A 14,709-nucleotide genomic window follows, 5' to 3' on the forward strand; every position below is an offset into this window, starting at 1 on the left:
GTAGCAGTTGCTATCCCAGAGGTGTGCAAGAGATGTGATGGGGCCAAGAGAGGAATCCTGGGGGGGAGGGGGGGAAGGGTGGGCCCAGGGGGCTTCCCAGGTGAGCTAACACTGGAGGGGAGACCGGGGTGGTTTGGGGGGGGGGGGCAGGGGGTCAGGCTGTAGGTGATCATTGGACAGTTAGGTTGTTTGCATTCTGTACGATTGTAAATAGTGCTGCGAGGACCATCTTTGACCTTGTCCAGTGTTTGATTCTTTCTTAGGATAAAGACACTGTGTAACTTTGGTAGCACACTCTCAGGATGCCTGGGGAAAAGGAAGTGCAACTTCCACACCCTCCAGGGATGGGCACGGGGCACATCTCCCACCCCACTCCTCGGTTGCCGGGTTGCTAACTTCTAAAAGCACCAACAAATATCAATTGACGATGAAGGCTTAGTCTGGCGTTTAATCGCAAAATTAAAAACCTAGCCTGAAAAATCTTGCTTGACTTATTATTTTCAGGAGACACGCCCCAGTTCTTTTGCTTTTGTAATTGACATGTAATTTATATGTGACATTGTGTCGGGTTAAGGTATACAATGTGTTGATTTGATACACTTATGTGTTGCACTTCTGACTGCGGCAGCAGCCTTAGTTAAGAGGACGCTTCTGGTTTTGTTTTTTGGGTTTCGGCAAGATAGACTGTGTTTCGGGGAGCTGGAAGGGTTTCCCTGGGAGTGGCCTGACTTCTGGGGTCCCACACAGGAGGAGGGTTGACGCCCTATCTCGGCTGTGAACAGCGCAGTCCGCCCAGCCCACTCGGCTGGGAGATCAGCTTTTACACCGTGGCTAAATGCACACCCACATCAGTAGAAAGGAGGCCCAGGGAGCCTGTTTGATCTCAGTGGAAAGCTGGCCCAGGCTGGCATTTTGACATTTGGAAACAGTGAATACAATTACCCATCTGTGGACCAAAAGGGATTTTTTTTTTTCCCCTTTAAGGGAATCGAAGGTATTTTGCCCGCGGTGGAGTTTCTCTCTGAGAGGCCCCTTCCAACCAGAGGATCGTCCACAAAGTTTAATTCAAGAAAGAGGGGGAAGGAAGGCTGGCTCATGCCAGAAGTCAGATCTTCCTCTGTGGACCGACCTTTTAGTCAGAGAAGGCCGGGAGGCAAGCCAGCGAGAGCCAGCACGGCCCTTCGGAGTCAGCTCCGGGCTTTTGCAGACATGATTCATCTGTCCCTCACACAGCCCCCCGAGGCAGGGGTGGTTACTTCCTCGTTGACAAACGAGGGCAAAGAGACCACACCTCATATGACTGACCAGGATCACACAGCCAGCCGGTGGCAGGGCTGGGATGTGAACTGGCGTTTCCCGACCTCAAATTCAGCTCTTTTCTCGTGTACTATGGGTCAAATGGTGTCGTCCAAATTCCTCTGTTGACGTCCTAAACCCTCAGCACCTCAGACTGTGCCCTCACTTGGAAATAAGGCCTTTGCAGATAGAATTAGTTAAGAAGAAGTCAGACCGAAGTAGGGTGGGACCCTAATCCAACATGACTGAGTGTCCTTGTCCTTATTTAAAAAAAAAAATCCTGGGGCGCCTGGGTAGTGAAACAGGGTGCTGTCGAAGAAACCACCAGATGCTGTCGAAAAAACCACCAGACGCCGAATAGAAGCAAGGCAAGATTTTATTCACGGCCGGGCCAAACCTGATCTCCTGATCTTAAGGAGGAGAGTGCAGAGAATGGCCCTGAACAAAGGCAGCAGTGAGCTTCTATGGATTTTAGCAAGTCAGAAGATGTCATTATTTGGTTAACCCATTACAATTTACAGCATTTCACGGTAGCCAATTATACTGTGACACATAGACGTTAGTTTTGGCGGGAACCTATCAATTTAAAGGTCTTTGTCCTAAGAGGGTTTAAAATGACCAATCATAGTTAGACACCTAAGATGCCTCCGGGCCGCGGGGCAGCGAGTTCGTGACTTTTTACATGTGGGTCTTGCCTAGGCCAGATCTTGGTAGAAGGGGTGGGGGAGCGTTTTGCATCCTAAGTTATCTATTTAGCAAGCAGGCGAGGTCACAAAAGCGAGATAGGGCGGTTAGTAATTCCTGATAGCCCTAATAGGGAACTACATCAGCCTTTTATCTCAATTATTCATGAAAGGTGAGTTTAAGCTGAACTTATATACAATAAGCTTTCTGATATCTTATAAGTTGACCTGTTACAGGTGGCTCAGTCTGTTAAGCGTCTGACTTCGGCTCAGGTCATGATCTCACGGCTCGTGAGTTCGAGCCCCACGTCGGAATCTGTGCTGACAGCTCAGAGCCTGGAGCCTGCTTCGGATTCTGTGTCGCCCTCTCTCTCTGCCCCTAACCCACTCGCATTCTGTCTCTGTCTCTCTCAAAAATAAATAAACATTAAAAAAATTAAAAAAAAATCCATATGGAGGGGCGCCTGGGTGGCTCAAGGGGTTAAGCATATCCTACTTGGGCTCAGGTCGTGACCTTGCAGGTTGTGAGTTTGATCCCTGCATTGGGCTCTGTACTGATAGCTTGGAGCCTGGAGCCTGCTTCAGAGCCTGTGTCTCCCTCTCTCTCTGCCCCTTCCCCATTTGCCCTCTCTCTTAAAAATAAACATTAAGGTTTTTTTTAAATTTTAATTTTATTTTTAATTGTTTTAAATGTTTATTTATTTTTGAGAGAGAGAGACAGAGCACAAGTGGGGGAGGAACAGAGAGAGAGGGAGACACAGAATCCGAAGCAGGCTCCAGGCTCTGAGCTGTCAGCACAGAGCCCGACGCGGGGCTTGAACCCACAAACCGCGAGATCATAACCTGAGCGGAAGTCCTATGCTTAAGGGACTGAGCCACCCACGTGCCCCTAAAATTTTTTTTTTTTAATCCATATGGAGAGTCAGGGACACATACAGAAGGAAGATGATGGGAAGGCACAGGACAACATCATCCACAAGCCAAAGGATGCTTGAGGGTTCTGGAAGCTAGGAGAGAGTCATCGAACAGATTTTTTTTCCCTCGCAGCCCTCAAAAGGGACCAACCTTGCAATACCTTGATCTTGGACCTCCAGCCCCCAGAACTCCAGGGGATAGGTTTCTGTCGTTTAAGCGCCTGGTCTATGGTACTTTACTCCCGTAGCCCTAGGAAACGAACACAGCGCTCACTGTAATTAAGGAAACTGTAGTTCTTGAGGACCCACTCTGTGTGGCAGCACAACTTGCCAGGACTTGTGTTTTGTTCTCCCCGTATTTTTTTTTTCTCCCTGTCCTCAGTACGTAGGGCAGAGCCGGCCAGCTGTTTTCCCTCCTTTTCAGAACAGAAGCCTCCTCCCTCGTTTGCATCGCCAGAGACTACATTTCCCAGCCTCCCTTGCACGTAGGCGTGGCCATGGGAAGCACGTTCTCACGGCGGGGGGCGGGGGACGTGCGTGGGCACCGCCCTAGAGGAAATTGCTTGTCTTCCTGTTTCCCTAGCGCGCCTCCTTGGAGGCAGCAACGTGGCTGTGGGCAGTCGTGGGTCGGTCGTGTGGGTCTGGCACAGCACGATGGCAGGAAGCTTGGTCCCTGAGTGACTTTGCGGAGCAGAGACCCCGCCCGCCCTGGTCTCCTGCTTTCTTCTGGGTTGTCGTGAGACAGAGGGAGAACTTTCTGCCTTGTTCGACCCACTGCGTCCTAGAAACTTAGGGTTCTAACACATGGGTCTGCGTCCCCTCACACGTGCGTGTGCTTGACTTTCGCTGCCGTTGGAGATGGCCGTGCTTCCGACCTGAGAGCGGAGTTTGCACTCGGACTTCCTGATGAACTGCTTCCTGGAGCAGCTTTCTTGAAGTACAAGGGACACGTGGTAGACCGCACATATTTAAAGCGCGCGCCTGTGAGGCCATCACCGCCATCAAGATAATGAACCATCACCTGGCAAAGTTTTGACTCACTGGGTCTTGTTTCCCCAAAGCCCTGACCCCTTGGCGGGGGTGGGGGTGGGAAGAGGAGAGAAGTTACAGGGAGCTGGGCTTGCAGCGGCGAAAGTGGGGCCTAACTTCAGGAGGCTGGGATTCAGAGGGTCTGGGAATCTGAACTTTATTTTTATTTTTTTTAATTGTTTTTGATTTTGTAAATTTATTTTTTTTTGAATTCTTTTTTTAATATGTATTTTTAAAAGTTTGTTTATTTAGAGAGAGAGAGAGAGAAAGAGAGCGTGCACAAGCAGGGAGGGGCAGAGAGAGAGAGAGAGAGAGAGAGAGAATCCCAAGCAGGCTCCACACTGTCCGCACAGAGCCCAATGCGGGGCTCGAACCCACAACCCTGAGATCATGACCTGAGCTGAAATCAAGGGTCGGATGCTCAACCGACTGAGCCACCCAGGAGCCCCCCGGAATCTGAATTCTTGAGAAGGCTCTCGACACCCAATCATGTTGGGGAAGATCTGGTCTTGCCCCTTTTTCTGGGGGATGTAGTGGATCCGGGACAAACCAGGCTTCCATTCTGCAGCCCAGGCTCTTTCCGCACCTCCATGTGGCCTCTCTAAGCAGGGTATTAACTTTATGTTCTACAAAGAAAAGCAGGGGAAGAACTTAGTTATTCTTCTGATTAACAGGGAAGTTGTCCAATTGGCTACGCTTGAATTACATCCCCTGAAGATTAAACTTGGGCTTCTTTGGTTTTCATTTATTTTATTGGACTGTATGGAGATGTTTTGAAAGAGTAAGGCGGGGGCGGGTGGGGGTAGGGTTCCGGGATGGTGGCCATTTTTGCCACATGCAGAAGGCCAACACTGCTTCCAGAAGACTCAAGTGGACACAGGGATTTCTTCACTCAGTGAAAGTGGTTTTTTTCTCCCCCCTTCCAGAGAATATGTGGGTTCGTACTTTGTAACAAGTCAACGTCTTTGCTGGTTCCCTGTTTAGAAAACGGGTGCCTTGCTAAACAGCTGTCGCTCATGGCTTCCTTCCTGGACGGCAGTGTGATCGATCGTCTGGGATATAAATCTTGGAGGATTGTCCCAAGACCACAGACACTTATGTTCTCCTCTGCTCTTGACATGTTGTGATTCTCAGCCAATAACTGACAGCCAGAGCGTGGTGTTTTGTTCTGATTTGTCACAAAGAGTTTTCCAGCCCGTTTTTATGACACTGAAACGAGGGTCGTTTTATTACACGAAAACTCTCCGCCTCTGAGAGCAGATTTTCCGAGCTGGCTGTCGTGTTAGGGGCGCTCGCTGTGCTTCGTGAGGGTCTTCAGGCCCGGCGGGTGTGTGTCCTGCAGCGGGGCGGTGGATCACAGGTGCCCGCACAGTCATCACTGATGCCTTGAGGAAAACCTCAAGCAGAGACGTGGCAGGGCGCAGGACCGGTGACTGCGCAAGTGGCCAGTGTCGCTCCTAGACCGGGCACCTCATGGAAAGGGCTTCCAGAGAGGAACTCTGCCCTGAGGATGCCAACAGACCAAGGCGGGGACGGGGGGCCGGCAGGAGACCCCCAGCAGCCAGGGGAGCCTTGAACTCAGCGTGGCCATCCGCCTTTCCGTCCCTCTTAACAGAGGCAGATCTGCTGTCCTGGCTGTGTTCCTAGAGGGGAAGGGGATGAGCCACAGGGCCTTCTGGGTTGTGTGTCCTCTCTCTGCAGTGCTGCCTTGTGACTCTATGTGACTTTCCCCTGACCTTACCTGGCAAGGAATAGCCTTTTAATCTGAGGGTCCTGGGTGCAGAATATAGGTCGTAGACAGAACGTCTACATTTCTAGTTCAACTGCTGCCTTGCTCCAAGAACAGAGCAGAAGCAAAGAGGATTCAGGGGACTTGCTCCGAATCACCTACTGAATTTGTGTGGGGCTGGGAGGAGTTTTCAAATTTGCAATATTATCTCCCTAAGGGCCCTTTGCCGGGGCGACCAAAACCGTCTTCCTCGTCCTGGCTTTCACCGGACTAGGATTTCTTTTGTTTTGTTTTGTTTTGTTTTCCCCCAAGTTTGCAAAATGTAAGCTATTTCTCTTCCTTCTCTTATAAAAATGCCCATGCATCCAACTTAAAGGGTGGAATAATTTTCCAGTGCTTGCCATGGCCATAGGCCCATCAGCCTTCTCTTGCCCGCAGGGCATAACTTCCAAGTCTTTGGCCTGTTTTGGTTTTGCAAATTACCTCCTATTATGAGATAATGGGCTTTCATTGCTACTTCTTGGTTTTGCTTGCGAGGTGACACATCTCTCCCCTCTCCCTTTCTCTCCACTCAGCCGTTGAATTCTGCCGTGTTGCCAATGCATGCTTATCTTTAATTTTCTTAGGTGGATATATGCCTCTCCGTTATTATGATTACATAGATTCTATTCAGACATGTTGGTATTCTGCACACACTTTTATTCCTAAAGAAGCCTCCTGGAGATTTCTGACTTGAGCCCGTCTAGGCTCCATGGGGAGTTATACTCTGGGCTCTTCCTTCACTATCATCCTGGGGTTCCCATGGCCTCTCTTCCGTGATGGATCCCATTTTCCTATATGCCATATCTTTTTCTTAACTGGTTTGTTCCTTTAAGAAAATACACATCCTCTAGTAGCTGTCTGAGAAAAAGTATATTCGAGATAAATTTAAAATTTTTTTTAAAGTTCTTTTATGTTGAGATAGGGAGGGAGTGGGGGAAGGGCAGAGACAGAGGGAGAGAGAGAATCCCAAGCGGGCTCCGCAAATACGGTGTGGAGCCCAGTGTGGGGCTTGAAGTCAGGAACTGTGAGATCGCGATCTGAGCCCAAATCAAGAGTCGGGTGCTTAACTGACTGAACCACCCAGGAGCCCTGTGAGATAAATCTTGAAAGATCTTGCATGTCTGAAGATATTCTTACGCTTGCTGGAGAATTGGGGTCAGTGTGGAGTTCTAGGTGAAAGGTTACTTTCCTTCAGAGTTACCACAGCATCAGGCCACTGCTTTCCACATGTCATGTGGGGTTGTTATGGCGGGACTCTTGGCATCATCATGACTTTTGGTCCTTTGTGCGTGATCTGCTTTTTCTTTCTCTCTGGAAGACTGTATCATGTTCTCTTTGTCTCCAGGGTTCCGAAATTTCATAATCATGTGTTGTGTAGAGGGTCCCTTTGGGGCCAGTGTGCTGCACCCTTGGGGACTTCTTCAGTTTGAAAACTCATGCCTTTAGTTTTGGAAAACATTCTTACAGGTTATTTCTTGAAGGTTTCCTCTACTATTTTTTTCCTTTCTGTTAATGTTTACTATTAATAAATTGAACTCCTTGGACAGGAATCTGATGTTCTTATCCTTCCTTCCCTTTCAATTCCACTTGTTTCTTTTCCATTTACTTCTGTTTTCTGGGAGACTTTCTCAAATTTATCTTCAAAATCTTTAATTTTTATCATTTCCACTGTTATATTTTTAAATCCCAAGACAACTTCTTCCCCTTTATTTTATGATGATGGTGATTATTTTCGTTCTCTGTTCATTTTACATAGCAGGCTGTTATTGTTTCATGGATGTACTCTTTCTTCCATAATCTATTTTCTCAAAGTTGTTTTTCCCCCATTTGTATTTCTGCATTTCATCCATAAGGATTCCTTAGACATTTGGTGATTTCCTCCTTCTGTTTCCCCCTTCTGCCTACAGTGCTATGATCATTTCTGAGCTGGCCCCCCGAAATTTAGTCTTTGTCATCTTGGTCATTTGGCATAATTCTGTCAAATCATTCTGTCTATTTTCCTTTTCTTTCTTCCTTCCTTCCTTCCTTCCTTCCTTTCTTTCTTGACAGAGGGAGAGAGAGAGAGAGAGAGAGAGCGGGGGAGAGAGGCAAAGGGAGAGAAAGAGAATCCCAGGCAGGTTCCATACTCAGCCTGACACGGGGTTGGATCCCATAACCCCGCGATCACGACTTGAGCCAAAAGCAAGAGTCAGACGCTCAACTGACTGAGCCACCCAGGAACTCCCAAATCAGTTTTTCTGAAATGTCTATTTAACATGTTATTCCACTGGTGAAAAAGCCTTCAGTGGTTTCCTATTTCCGACTTTATCAGACCTAAACTCTACCATTTTTAGCATTCCCAAACCCTGGATCCACCAAAGCTATGTACCACATCTTTGGTCCTTGTAATGTGGACACTCTTGGGTGGTCAGAGTTTGAGTTAGGTAAGAATAATACCAAGAATACTAAGAATAGCAGTTAGGTAATAATAATACAAGCAAACAAGGACAATAAGGACTTTGCCATTTACAGACATTACTGACTCTAACATCTCTGTGGTGCCCGCATCATCATGCCCATCTTACAGGTAAAGAAATGGAGGTATGAACGGGGGAAGTGAGAAACCCGAGGTAACACAGTGGGGAAGTAGCAAAGTGGGGCTAGATCCATGTCTCGGTGCTCTGTCCACACCACCGTCTACCGATCAAGGCTCCTTCGAGGCCACCGTCTGATAAACGGCACTCCCACATGTGTTGACCATGAGCTCCCATGTCTTTCTGCTAAGTGCCAGCTCCTCTCTGTACATGCAGTGATCTGTGGTACACGCTTTATACCTCACTCGTGGGTGTGCAAAAAGTCTTGGGTATTTTGGTGCCAGGGCCACTGGGAGCTGCTTACTGTCTTTGAGGACAATCAGGCTTGGCCTCCTGCCTTCTTTCCATATAATTTTTAATAAACCAGCAATCTCTCTCCAAGCATTGCAGACCTCTGGCTTGGACCAAGAAACCTGGAATTGTTTAAGAGAACATTAATTTCCTATGAGCTAGGATTACAGGCTGTCTAGAACTCCTTAATGAACAGCCACACTGCCTTTTTGAAGCGTTTGTGTATTTGCCAATGCAGATTTGATGGTTACACAAAGTATTGCAGTTTGTCCTTTCTGGATATTAGAGTCTTCTAGAAGTTGACCAGTGGTGGACCCTGGTGCCTGGTTATTTCCTTGGTGAGAGGTCAGGATGGCATTGCTAGTTGTCTATCCCACACATGCTCCCCTGATGTCTCACTCTTTCTTTTTTTAATGTTTTTAACGTTTATTCAGTTTTTGAGAGACAGAGAGAGACGGCACAAGGAGGGGCAGCGAGAGAGGGAGACACAGAATCCGAAGCAGACTCCAGACTCTGAGCTGTCAGCACAGAGCCCCATGCGGGGCTCGAACCCACGACCCGTGAGATCATGACCTGAGCCGAAGTTGGAGGCTTAACCGACTGAGCCACCCGGGTGTCCCCGTCTCACTCTTATTTTTATGGATTTTTGGTAACCGAAACATTTTAAGACTCAATCACATCACTGTATCTTTGTTGAAGATAAAAACCCATCGTCAGAGCTGACGCTTAGTTGGCTGAATGATGCCGGACAGAACCCAGCACGTCTGGACCTCAGCTTTGTGATGGGGTTAGATGAGTGACTCTCAGACTGGCTCTGACATTCTGAAAACGAAGCATCTTCGCTTCTGACTTCACACTTCCCGTGGAATCAGAGCTTTGAGATGACAGTGAGTTTCCCTTCATGTTACCCTGAGACCCTGTCTTGACTGGTGATGAGGACCTCACTGGGGTACTTGCACCGGCACCTTCTCCAGGGAGAAAAGGTGGGGAGTACTTTGCAAGAGAGACTGTCTTTTTGATTTTTACCTCCTTCTGATTTTAAGCACAGTGGTGCTGCTAAGCTGCTTTTCCCCCCCGTGCAAATAATTTTGTGAGAAAATATACCCAGTGCAATTACACTGAACTTTCATAAGATGAAATGTTAATAAAATGGATGTTTGACCAATAAAATACTTGATGCCAAATTAAATGGGCCTGAAGGGAATTACACTTTGGAGCAAGCTCCATGGGAAACAGGATGAAAAGGAAAGTACTATTTTTGAGCAGCTATATGAATTTCCCCAGAAACACAAATATATAAGTTGCAGCATCTTTGGCTTGTCCAGAGGGAAGAAGGCATGGTGGCCAAAGATGGGGATGCCAACGGCAGAGTTCTTGAGTTCAAGCCCCAACTTTGCTAGTTCTTGTCCACCAGCCTTGGGAGACTTACCGGCCCCCATGTGCCCCAGGTTGCTGGCTTGGGACAGCTTCTCCCAATGCTTGGGAGAAGCATTCCAGTTAATCAGGCATCTGGTGAGCCAACGACCACTTTTTCCTAAGGTAGGTGGGAGAGCAAATTAGGGTTACAACTGTGAAAAAAATTACTGTCTGGCCTGTGGTCCCTGCCGCCCAGGTCTGTTTCCTTCCTACTGTGCCTGGATTCCCCCATCTGAGTCTCTGCCGGGACGCTGTGGCCAGGCCACCAGCCAGCCACCAGACCCTTCGTGGCCCTTCCCGCCTACTCTCTTCGGCCTCATCCGCTCCTTTGAAGCCAAAGGTCAGGACGTAGCAAACAACCCGGGCTTCCGAGTATGAAGTGTGTCCCTGCTTCCCATTTGGAAAACCTCTCCCTCCCTGGAGACGCGTGCTTGTCTTTTTCACGCGAGTGACCAAGGGTCACCTCCTTCGAGAGCCTCTTCTGCCTCCTTCACGATGTCACTCCCTTGTCCCCCCCCCCCCTCCATCATCTTGTAAAACCTCTATTCTGGCACACAAGAAATGAGGCACTTCTCTTATAGCAGTCACAGCCATGTGAAATCATGAATTGTGAAAAACCAAGTCTGTCTTTCCTCCTAGAGACCTTCTTGAAGATGGGAACCAGGCTGCATTCTCCTCTGAACACCTGTCCCGTGGCACAGGCCTGGCTCCACAAAGGCCTTCACCCGCTTGCTTAGGGCGAAGTAACCAACAGAGACATGTTTCCTTGACAACCGAGACTCTTATATTTTCTGTTTTATTTGGTTTCCAATGTTTTCTTTGAAAATACTTTTTAAAACATTTTTTTTTACTGAAATAGACATACAGAAAGTACACGAAAACTAGACACAGCTGTGAAACCAGTGCCCAGACCCTTCTCACACTCCTTCCAGTCATTCCTTATCTGTCCCACCTCTGCCCGCCCAGAACCACTATTCTGACTTTTGATTGGGATTAATTGTACCTGTAATTCTGATATAAATGGAACCATACAGTACACAGTCCTTTTGGTCTGGCTTCTTCCGTCCAATAGCATGCTGTGAGCACTCTGAGCTTTTGACAGTAGGTACAAAAGCACGGGACATGGAATGAAATTGTGCTCATCCCTAGCCTTTCTCTCACACATCACTGGATTCTGGCAGAGAGTCATTGAACGAGTATGAGACAAAGTCATTTGCTGGAGGTTTCACAGGTCCTCAGTGACAATATTTGGGTCAGAAACCAAGTTTCTCCTTTGTTGAGGCAAATACACATATCGACAAATTCAAGGCTAAATCCTAAGATAATGGAAATGGATTACATAACTTTCAACCACGTGAAAGGGACCAAAGAAGTAATAATTGTTTTGTAAAAGCCAACAATAATCTAATAAAAGTCCAGAGAGGAGAAAAAAAGAAATAAAATCGAAACCAAAAAAAAAAAAAAAAAAAAAGTTACAAATAATGACAGTAGGAATAAGTCCAGGCAGAACAGCAATTACAAGAAACAAACAAGACAAGGGTTAAATTGTATTAAATTTCAGGGATTCTCAGAAAAGACTTACATGCAGCTCCATACCATTTACCAGAAATAAACCTAAAACATAATAACACAGAGAGGTAAAAAGTAAAGGAACAGGAAAAGCTACTGTCGGCAGAAATTCTCTTCTTCTCATACCCCACATCCAACACAGCAGCAAATCCTAACTGCATTCTGACCCAAACATTTCTCATCTCCTCTGCTGCTAACACACTTGTCCGAGCCACTCTCGTCTGCCTTGGCTTATGCCGAAGCATCCCGACTCATCTTTTGACTGTTGCCCCTCTGGTTTAATTCTTCACATAGTAGCCAGAGTGATTCTTTTCAGACGTGTTCAAATTATGTCACTGGTCAAGACCCTTTGGCAGTTTCCTAGGACACTCGAAGTAAAAATCCCCTGTGTTACCATGGTTTTTAAGCTTCACCTATCCTGGCCCCTCCGTTTCCTTTCTGAAATCATCTCCTGTGAGTTCCCATTTGATAATGCATTTCAGACTGAGGCTAGCCTCTAGACGAGGCTGAAGGAGGAGCAGGAATACAGGGAAAAAATTGGGGACAAACTGGTACCCACCCGAAGCGCAAAGTAACACCCGAGATATCTGAACCTGGTGATGTATGGAAGATAAACACAGAAACAACAAAACCCAAATCTGGTTCAAAACCAGGCGACACTGAATCAACGCTGACAGTTACAGGCTGGTGGGAAAGGTGTACCTATTTGTAGCCATAAATACTATTTGCTTCAGTCTAAATTCTTTTTTTTATTACAGAATTTTTTTTTTTTAATTAACAAAGACCAGTAATTCCACAAACCAACAATGCCTCGGTGGCACACAAGTACTGTAGGCTGTTTGTTTTTGATGAATCTATATATAACAAATCCTCATTAGATGTGATTCCAAAAAGATGTCTACATTGGCTTGGCATGATTAATAATGTAAAGTAAAATAGAAACATCAGAGCAACTTAAACATTGGTTTAATTTCTGTGTGTCAATTCAAGGTCAGTGACGAGAGAGCCCCATTAAAAAAAAAAAAACTGAAGTCACAAAGTCTTTAGGAAGCAGCCACATCCCTATGTGCATTTGAAACCCGAGGGCTAAAAATCCATTCTTGATGAACACCATGAAGCAAAGGATGTGTAACATCCACCACATATCTGTTTCAAAAGTGGCATGTTTCCAAAATTATCCACTTCTTTCCATGTAAACATCACAGTTTGAATAACTACAGAGAAGCCATCAGAATGAGTTCCACAATACACTAACCCTCACGAGGCACCCCTGAGCTCCGTCTTAAAGCATCCACATCAATCCTGGGGCTTAAAGAACATCTTCTTTACTTTAACTGTTGGTTTTACGTGTTCATTTTCATCTTCATAGCTGGCCCGGTCTCTTTTTTTGGCAAACTTTTTTCCAAATGTCCCCACCAAGGTCTCATATCTTCTAGCCATTTCTTCGTCTGATACATCGAGCTCCACTGTGTCACCTTCAACTTCTTCTGTTTTGTTCTTAGCGTTCATCTGAAGCATTAATTTTCTTTTTCTTTAAGCTCTGGCAAATCCAAATACCAGTGGTCTTCGCTAATGATTTTCTTTTCTTCCTCTTCTAGCTGTTTCTTGGTCTCTGAGTCCACTCCCCTTTGCATGAACTTCACGTGCAGCAGGTTCTCGGACAAGTTTGTCTTGCGCTCCGCCACCATATTGGCTCTTGCTCTGGGCCGAGGTTGGCCACCCACTTCAATCTAAATTCTATACGTGATGTCCGACACTCAACTTCTAAAAATGAGACACATAAAAAAGTGAAGAGAAAAAAAAAAGCACTGCCAAGAGAAGATGCCATCAATGTAATCAGACTAAAAGAGGACCCATGATTTGTAACCATCAGAAAGAAAATTCAAAATAACGATGACTAATATGTTAAAGGTATTAGTGGAGGTGGACAGTGTGCATGGACAAATGCGACATTTCAGCAGGGAGATTGACACCATGCAAATCAAAAGGAAATATGGGGTGGCTGGTTTGTTCAGTCGGTTAAGCGTCTGACTTTGGCCCAGGTCATGAGCTCATGGTTTGTGGGTTCGAGCCCCGCGTCAGGCTCTATGCTGACAGCTCGGAGCCTGGAGCCAACTTCGGATTCTGTGTCTCCCTCTCTTTCACTGCCCATCCCCTGCTTGCACTCTGTCTCTGCCTCTCAAAAATAAATAAACATTAAAAAAAATCAAAAGGAAATGTTAGAAATAAAAAAAATATATTAGTAAGATAGGTGAAGAACGCTTCCTTAGAGGTTCATCAGGAGACTCAACACAGATGGAGAAAGGATCCAGCAACATGAATATAGGCCAATAGGAATTACCTGGACTGAAACACGATGGGGAAGAAATGAGCAGGGAAACCAGAACAGAGCATACAAGAGCTGAGGAACAATATCCAGTGCATGTAATTGGAACTCTAGAAGGAGACAAGACACAGACCAGGGCAAAAAGATATTTGAAGAGATAAAGGCTGATAATTTTCCAAAAGGAATAAACAACAACAGGCCAGAAAGCCAAGAAGCCCAGCGCCCTCCAGGCAGAAGAAATACTAAGGATAAACCACCTGGACACACCGTATTCAACCTGCTGAAAACTAAGGAAAAAGAGAAGTCTTGATGGCATCCAAAGAAAAAGTCCCACGACATACGAGGGAACAAAGGTAAGAATGTCAGCAGACGTCTTGTCGGAAACTATGCGAGCCAGAAGACCATTAAATGACATCTTGAAAATGATGAAAGAAGAAAAAGAATGTGTTAACCCAGAGAACGGTGGTCCAGAAATGAAGGAGAGATAGACTTAAAAACAAATGAAAACTGAGAAAATGAAATAATGCATTGCAAGCAAATGACTGCCAACTTTGAACTCTGTAGCTGGCAAAAATCTCCTTAAAAAGTGAAAGAAAAACTGGAAACAGCCCAAGTCCACCCCACCTGTGAAGAGATAAAAACACGATGTAATGTGTCCACACAATGGGAGGCTAATTCTGCAATAAGAAGAGATGAATCTCCCCCAAAATCAAACTATCCCAGCCACAAGAGACTACATACTATGTGATTCCATTCACAGGAAATTCTACAAAATGGAAAAGTATAGTGACAGAGCAGATTAGTAGTTTCTTCAGGCTGAGGATCTGGGAGGAGACTGACC

The 14,709-nt window shown here is 46.2% G+C and overlaps 1 pseudogene; it reads right to left on the bottom strand.

Annotated features, from left to right (window-relative positions):
* Positions 1 to 12,838: 12,838 nt before the first annotated feature.
* Positions 12,839 to 13,230, bottom strand: LOC122217257 (annotated as a pseudogene).
* Positions 13,231 to 14,709: the final 1,479 nt, after the last annotated feature.

Source organism: Panthera leo, chromosome B1 (genome assembly GCF_018350215.1).
Source record: "Panthera leo isolate Ple1 chromosome B1, P.leo_Ple1_pat1.1, whole genome shotgun sequence".
NCBI classification, from domain to species: domain Eukaryota; kingdom Metazoa; phylum Chordata; class Mammalia; order Carnivora; family Felidae; genus Panthera; species Panthera leo.